The following is a 9,240-nucleotide window of genomic DNA, read 5'->3' on the forward strand; positions in this document are numbered from 1 at the left end:
CTTTTAGTATTGGGTACCTCAGTGACTCCTCAGGTGCGGGACAATATTTCTACATCTTAATTAGTGTTTCTTACTATTCATCCAGGGAAGGGAAACTGTGTCACAAACAGCCCAGGGGTGATAGAAACAAGCCCACTCCTGTACAGACATTGATGCGTGTCTAATGAGTCCATCAGACTGACAGCACAGCATCCTGGGGGACCCTCAGTTCATGATTACCAGTGTTTCATAGATGAATGTTCCTGGATTGAGAATGCCATCTGTCATTACATCCGAATGGATGTTTACCAAACAGGGGTGCGTGGTAATTCATGTGCAAGTGCACCTGTTTGTTGTTTCGCAAATTAAAACAACTTCCCATCACATGGCACATCTCTTTCATTTCCTCCATATTCTCCACAAGTCAAAGAACACATGCAGTAGGCTATATTAAGGTTTCAATAATTGATGCTACATTCCGTTGGTCCCCAACACAATTTTCACACATCAGGTGAGGCAATCAAACTGAAAATGATGTATATCAAATTAACTTTGCATTGCAGGGTTGGAAAGGGTCCCCAGGGAGACAGTGAAATGGAAGTACTCACATAATGTAAAAGGCTGCTCCACGCTACACATCAGTATGACGTCACTCAGCTCTTCATGCTGAAAGGTTTTAAACCTCACATTCTGTCAACATTTGGAAAAAATCCTTTCAATCAGACAAAGTAAATATTTTCACTGTGTCTTTTTTGCTATGAATCCTCAGCCTCAATCCAAGATTGAAAGCTTTTTATCAGTCGACATGACTGCAGCTAGCATGTAAACATCACATGGCATGTCATCTTTCGGTAATTTACTTACATGTACAGGTGCAACGCTCTTTATAATGCTGTGAAATCTTAAAAACCAGGTCGAATGAGATGAGAAAAATAACACATGTATGAGAGTGGGTGTGTTTTATTTGCCAAATACATGATTTAGCCAAGTACACTTGAGCTCTTTGACACCTCACATAAGCATGTATCCATTAACAACTCTTTGATGAAAAGCTAAGATTCTCACTGAAAGGATCTCTGAAATCCTTCCACAGTACCCTACTAGTCTTTATTAATGACTTCATTATCACTCCTGATGCTGATGGTTCCTGAGTGGAGCTCACTGGTAAGGAACACAGGAACCTTTGTTTTGTTTTTTCTGTCACCTTGCCATGTTCTGCATTTGATATACTGACTTTGCAAATCAATAAAAAGGTTTAAAAAAATGAATAAAAAGCTCTATGGAAATAAGACTGTTCCAAAGAAAGCTAACCCTGCAGCCTTGTTACACAATCTGTCATTGGCTAAAACCCAATATCACTATATCACTGTTATGTTATGTATTATGTAATATTATATTTTGCAACACTTTTTCTTTAAAATGCATTTCTAAAGCATCACATGCATGTTAACATTCCCAAAGATATTCCATTTTAAATCAAATGTTCACTGTAACTTTAATTAAAAACTTGCTGATGTAGAATGTAGGTTACTGTATCCAGTCTCAAATCGGTACACCTACAAGGAATAATAACTACAGAATGAAAAAACATTGCTACATCCTGAATTTTCAGTCACAGTGTGTGTGTTGTAAGGAGTGAATAACAGTGTGCCATGTGTTACATTTCCGCAGTGTTTAGCTGCCATGCTGCCTCCTTGTTATTTTTGTTTAAATTCTGCACACATTCGTGGACAGTTGTTCTTTCTACGGTTGTATGATGTGCTCTGGTTTCTGGTTGACTTCCTCTAGGTGCAAAGGGAAGCCTTCTGTGCCCTGTGATTCAAGTGTGTGACTTATGAAAAGCAATCATATGATAAGACAGATGCGTATGGTTTCAGAAAGCTCTTTTTGCCCAGATACAGCCTGTATATGTGTGTGTGTGTGTGTGTGTGTGTGTGTGTGTGTGTGTGTGTGTGTGTGTGTGTGTGTGTAGCAGTGTGGGTGGGGGGTGGGAACTTGTTTACAGCTCACACACGCTGCTTTGAGTCCTCTCGACAGGGGAAGAAAGACAGCGTACCAGAACTTGGCAGAGTGAAAGTGCAGCACACTAGCGGTGAGTTTACAGGGATAAAAATACTGCCGGTGAGCAGCCTCGAGCTCAGCGGTAAGACTAGAGGTACAGCAGCCTTTGGGCTTTGAAGCATCACTATCTGTGGCAATCAGCCCAGTGTGCTGAAGTAGGTTAAACCAAATCTCCATAATATGCAAATGCCCGGTAAGTCTTCGGATTAAACTTTCTGGAAAGTAAGGTTTCCTTTATATGCTATATAGAAGTCATGTGTTTTTGTTGAAGGTATATTATATGTTTTTTCCGAATCGTCTTTGAATAAAATGACCGCACAGCATGCACAATTTCACAGCCAGCATAAGGCTGTGAAGCGGATAAAAACATTTAAGCCTTAACCGCTGACTATAATACATAATATAATATATTTCTGGAAAGAAATAGGGTTTGTGTGAAGTCAGGGAAACCTTGAATGAGCAGATCCTCAGAGTGAGGAGCTCAACGAGGGACTCAGTGCCAACCAGCCCTGCAGAGCCTGGCAGCTCTCTGCTTGATTGGTCTCAGTAGGCAACCGAGATGGAGGGCAGAAACCTAGTCTACATACACATGTATGCACATGAGCACGCATAAAGTGATGTACAAAAATGCTTTAACAACATAAAAATGGCAGTTAAAAAACAGTGGCGAAAGAAAGCACAGCCATGCCCAAAACGCACTTACACCCACATATTAAAACACATAACACCCACATTCAGACCCATGACACCCATCACACCCACACACATTTAAGAGTCTCACACATCACAGCTATGAGCACAGCACTGGGGGGCTGGGTTCACATTGCCTGCATGTTCAGTGCCTATTCAAAAGCTAATTCTTCTGCGCTGTGATTCAAAGAGCCTGGCCAGCCACCTGCACTGAGGATGAGGAGATGGGGGAGGGAGGAAGGGGAGGTAGCAGTGGAAGAATGACATCACCTTCCCTGAAATGTCACCATTATCTCAAGCCTCGGCTTAGCTGTCTACAGAGGTGACATCATCCTCTCTTTGCCCCTCCCCCCTCTGTTCTCTGCAAGGTTGAATGTGGTGAGGGAGTGTGTTTGTTTGTGTGCATGTGCGTGCAGGCGTGAGTGAGTGTGTGCAGGAAATCATTTTTCAAGGGAAGCATGAGTGGATGTTTGTCTGCGCTGTCTTTCATGCCTTTAAACTGACGGAAAGTAAAGTCTACATCAATGACACGTAAATTGTATTTGCCTCATTTAGTGTGGATACAATCAATGTTTTTTGCTGACAGAACCGTCATTCAGTTTAATGTTGCTTTGCATGTTGATTTGCACATATAATCTTAGAATCTTGAATCCATGTATATTACATATGAAGTCACACCATGAAGTAATTAAATCAAATTTTAAAGAGTCTGTTCATCCAAATTATGAAAAACATATTTTATCTCTAGCCCCTTGTTGCTTCTTTCTTTCATATAGGACGGGAGACAATGCACATTGACATTTAAAAACATATACAGTATAACAATATAAATGTGCAAGGGTTAGCTTAATGACAATATTGCTGCATGTGTATAGTATTTAGCCATGCAGATAGTTTTGGTTTGAGATATCAGCCTCTAAGATTTCTGCCTCCACCACGATAGAGGTCAATGACGTTTTGTTTGTGCTTAAACTACTGAAAAAAAAATAGATTTGAAAAATTCAGTTGAAACATCTCAGTCAAGATAAAGTATCACTGTTACTCTGGGTAATTCACAAACACAGATATCTTGTAGAAAAAGGTCCCTAGTAAATTCTAATTTTTAATTTAAAAAAACTGACCCTTTAATGTCATTTTTCTGTCTGCCACACTGCTATGCCAACACAACCTGCCCATATTCATGCAACATGCAGTGACTGGATCAAAAACAAACATCTAATCAAACAAACACTTTTTTTGTTCAAATAAAATATAGAAAATTAAAAAAAAAATTTAAAAAAAGTTTTTGGGGTGCCCTGCTGGTATAAGGGTCAAGGTGCTGACTATGAGCCAGGGATCTTGGTTGCATGTAACACCCTGTTTCTCTCTTCCCTCATTTCCTGTCATCTCTCTAGTGTTGGCTATCTAATAAAGGCAAAATATATTATACTTTTCACCCTTTATGGCATGTTAGAAAGGCCATAAGAATACAAGTGCCTTATAATAATGTCTCACAAACCTTATTTACAAATGACGGCCGTGCACAGATGCACACAAACCACCTAACAAATTTCCCCCAGCCATTAGGCCACTGCTCCTCCTCTTCATCACCATGTGTGTCTGACCTCTGTCATGTTATTACACCATCTGATGCCATCGGCAGCTGACGCTCATGAAACCCACCGATGCATGCCAGCCATGCCATCACTGCCCTTTGTACGTGTCCAAACACATATACTCACACTGGACGACATCCCACAAATGCCGCATTAAGATAGTCTTAAAGAAAAATGGGGGTGACAGGTAAATGTGTCATCTCAAGTGTAATTGAAGGCAAATAGGTTGTTTCTGTGTCCCAGTATAGTTCTGTTACAGTCCAGGAACTTGAATCAGTCTACTACAAATCTGAGAGAAACCACTGACCTTGTGGTGTCACTGGAAAGTAAAATAAAGATCTGAAAAGGGTGGTGACTTTGTGTAACCAGGTTTTAAGTTACCACACCAAAAATAACTTCATATTCAGGCATTTATAACAGGTGCTTGACCTGGAATTTAAACCTCATTTGAGTGCGAGCCATCCCACAAAAATCTTAAGGTCAACAAAATCAACGCCCCATTTACATCATGTCTACAGAGCAGCGCCATGTTTTAGATCTCACTGACAGCAATGCATAGTGTACAGTTTCTAGCTTACGCTGCTACAATCAAAATTGTTATAATAACAATGGATCAAATGAGTGTGTGCAATGTAAAAGGTGTTGCTTGTAGTGACAAACAGACAGAGAATTATCGGCCAACTCTGCAGGTCCACTCTTCTTTTGGCTTTTTTTCTTTACTGCCACATAATCGTATTTTGTCTTGTTACTAGAATATATACGAAAGGAGCTTGGTTACATTCTATTCACAAGTTATAGTAAAACAGGAAAACAATCAACTTGATTTATCGAATCTTCCTTGTCTTCTCGCTTCATTTGACTATAGTAGAAATTGTTAAAAATATTATAGAGTCGATGGTGCAATAAATGAAATCTCTGGAAGAGTCCCTTCAGAGTGCCTTGCCTTATCATCAGGCAAACAAAACAACAACAGTTGCTGACATCATGACAAGGTTGATTCCCTCAATCATTCATTCATCATCTATCTCTCAGTTGACTGTCTCTGACTTTTATCTAACAACCGCACAACTTAAACACATAGAATCATCGGCTTCTCTAAAATCAATACATTGGTTACTAAATCTAAAATGTTCATTTCCCACACTATTTTTGTCCCATATACGTTGGTGTATATATTTAGTGTTTTTTCATGCTTTGTGTATGGTAGATGCTGATAGTGTACATAGTATTCTAGTTTCTTTTAAGTTACTTATGCAAAGTAACTCTGAACTGCGCATCTGTGTTTATTATTTTAAATGTCCCTGCATGGGACCAATAAAGTTTATGTCATTTTATCCTAATCTTTATCATGAGGCTTTATGTTTTACTAAAAAATCTGACCCAAGATCAGAACTTTTCTGTTTCCTTGTGTAATTTTGAAGTAAAAAAACAACTGAGACACTTTAACGTTAGCATTTCACCTATTCAACGATAGAACCAGCGACACAAAGTCAAAAAACCTTATCATTTAACACATTTCCACAACATTTGCAAGTCTGTGTGAAAATTTAAATAGTCTTTTGTGAAGTTATCAACCTTATCTAACCTGTGTTGTTTAGCAGTCTAACCTGTATTTAATGACCTGCTGTTTTTTGATGCTTTTACTACTATTTAACAACCCCTGTGACCTTTATTCTTTCCTCCAGGAGGCTTAATTGTATATCATTTCAAACAACGGCTCCCTATTCAAATTCCCTCTTTAAGGAGATTCTTGTGCATTTTGTCTTGTTTGCTGAGCTGTAATGTAGGGCCCCTGCTGCTTCTCACCTCTATTGTAATGCAAGCCAGGTTTATAATCCACTCCTGGCCCGGGCCACTTCACACCTCGGTGAACACTGTGGACTCCCGCTGAGTTTGAATGGGATTCAATGACCAACCCTTTTACAGGACACACATATAAACACTAGAGACCTAACACACCTGCTACACAAACCAAATAACTCCTCCAGCGTTCTGGTGCCACATCTCTTTGTGTCGCAGGTGTACGTTCCACGAGTCAAAAGGTTAGCAAATAGAGAAGCAGGGACAAGTCATAGCTAACCATTACTCAGAGAAGGGATGTCAACAAAGTTTTGACCTCAGAGGTCACCGCTGGAAGAATGTGGACTTAATGACCATCAGGGGAAAGATAAATATTCCAGACATCATTAAACAGACAGAAGGTGGGGCAAAGATTTCTATAATGTGACGGTAGGAGGTGGGGGGAGCAGACGTATAAGATCAAAGCATGCCATGTCAACCAGGGTGTGGGCACTTATGGTCATTATTAGGGTGGGATGCTTGGACAGGGAGTCATCAGAGCTTTTATACCAGTTCATCCCTCATAAAAAGGGCACAGCCTCTAAAAGTAAATCAAAATGATTCAACCAATATTTGCTCTTCATGGCAAAAATGTTACACTGGTAGAATATAGATATTCATTAAGGTTTTTGAACATGACATACCATATTTTATGCATCAACAGATAATTTGTGTTATGAATCCTCTTGTGGACAGAGACAGAACTGCAGTCAGCTATAACATAAAAATGCTGCTTAATTATTTGCTTAAGTCAATGATAATTTGTGTACTTTTACTTTACTTTTTACCAGTACTTTTGCTTATAATGCTCTTACATTATCAATATAGGATCCAAGTACTTTCTCCGCCACTGCACTACATTAATACACCCATGTGTTTAGTTTAAGTTTATTGTTACCGTCATTCCAGCTATAAAAAATAAAGCTAAAATGAAGTTTCTCTCAGGACCATGGGTATAAAATCAAAAAAGCATCAGTCAAAACATAACTGCAGTCTGATATGGCTTGAATATTTTTCATTTTATCATCACATTATACACCCACGATGACAGAATGGCTAGAATATCAATAACAGTGAATCATATTATTAGCTCTTTTGCTGCCATACCATATCTCATACTTCTCCTTCAACGCCGCAGACTCCCTGGAGAAGAGACATTCTGAATGCCACAGAGCCACCTGTGTGCCCCGAGTTTATGTTTCTAAATACTGGCACAGCTCAATGCAGGGAGGTGGCACCCAGCGAGGGCACAAGTGAAGGAGGAAGGTGTGATGGTGAGGATTTTAGGAGTTTCAGAGCAGTAGGGGTCTCAAAACGTCAGTGTTAATGATCACATCAAGCCCAGTGAACAGTGAAACCATTGTAACTGCTAAAGCGTGCCATTGCAGAACCCATGCCTGCTACTGTCTTAATGCACACAAATCCGAGCTTGACGGGCACCTGTTGTGGATTCTTGGCCTTGACACTGCCCTGGTCTGCTGGGTGGTGGGTGTTGGTTGGTCTTGTTCTGACCCAGACTTGAACTCCCTCACAGCTGTCACCGCTCCACACAGCTATTCAAATCTGCTCTGGCATAGAAGGCAGTACTGGATGCTACGACGCGGGAAAGGGAAGACTGAGTGAATAAAAGATGCCACTGAGAAGATGGCTCACTGATGACTCTTATTTAATAATACATTTCTTCCTATATGCTGATGAAAGCATACACGCTGCATTTTTATTCAAATATATGTTGTATTTAAAGCTACAAATAATTCTTTTGGGCCAGTTTATACCATCCGTTGAACAAAGTACATTTACTCGAGTACTTGTACTTTACTTCAGTGTTTCCATTTTACGGTACTTTCTTTGTTTTAATATCTGTATCTGACAGCTGTAGTTACTCTGCAAACCAAAACATATGATCAGTTAATAAAATATGATGCATTACTACAGGTTAAACTACCTAACGGTATATAAAATGGTTAAATTAGCTCCACCTCAACCAGCTACAACATGCAATTGCTGATATATATGATATATGATATATGATAATATATAAGTACATTTTGGTAATGATAATAATGTTACTTTTACTTTAAAACGATTTCAAATGCAGGACTTTTACTTGTAATACTTTTGCACTATTATAGGAAGGATAATTTGAAAGACTGTTATATCTATAATATACATTGTCAATCTGTATTCATACGATAATTTATTTGCAGAACGAAAAACAAACTTCACTGTATTCAACACCATCTCTTTGGAACTTAGTCCGAATTGCTTGGCCATAAAAACTGTGTATGGATGTGAAAGACTGACATCATATAAGTTTTCTTTGAACTTTCTTCTATCTCTTTATTTAATAGGTCTTTATTTAATTTTTTGCTTTAATGTATGCATTGATTGGATAGTTTATGTCTTCCTTTCACTATATGCTTGCTGTAAGTTCTGTTCTGTGAATAAAGTTAGTGAATATTTGTGAAACACACACACACACACACACACACACACACACACACACACACACACACACACACGCGTTGTTATTTTTTTTTATACATCCCTTCAGTTATTTATAATCTACCTGTAAAGTATAAACAAGGTTGGGCCTTTAAAGTCCGTTTACAAGTCCAGGTTTATTTATTTTATTTAGCTTGCATCGCCATCTGCTGTTCAGGCGGTGTAATTACACCAGTATAAAGCCAATAACGGACAACTGAAAACGGGAAGTAGGCATGAAAGAGCAACAACAAAAAGTACACAAAGTGTCAAATTCCAGGACTTCATTTGTTTGTAAAGTTTCTATTCTGTATATTAAAGTCGTTATTTCTAAAAAAAAAAATAAAAAAGATTGAGCGTTTTGCAACTAGCACAAGGTTTTGAAATGTACCATAACATTTCAAAATCACTCGTGCGTCAGAAAAAGACCAAAACTATGGCATGACTCAGCAGTAACACACAAGAAACAAACATACAATGTACTTTAAAAATCTTAGCGGGGAAAGTAAGAGGTAGTCCGCCATATTTCCAGTTTATGAGGAAAATAAGGAAGTCCATGGGGCCCACCTTCCAGCAGAGTTTCATATAGGTG

The sequence above is a fragment of the Sander vitreus genome, chromosome 18 (genome assembly GCF_031162955.1).
Source record: "Sander vitreus isolate 19-12246 chromosome 18, sanVit1, whole genome shotgun sequence".
NCBI lineage: Eukaryota > Metazoa > Chordata > Actinopteri > Perciformes > Percidae > Sander > Sander vitreus.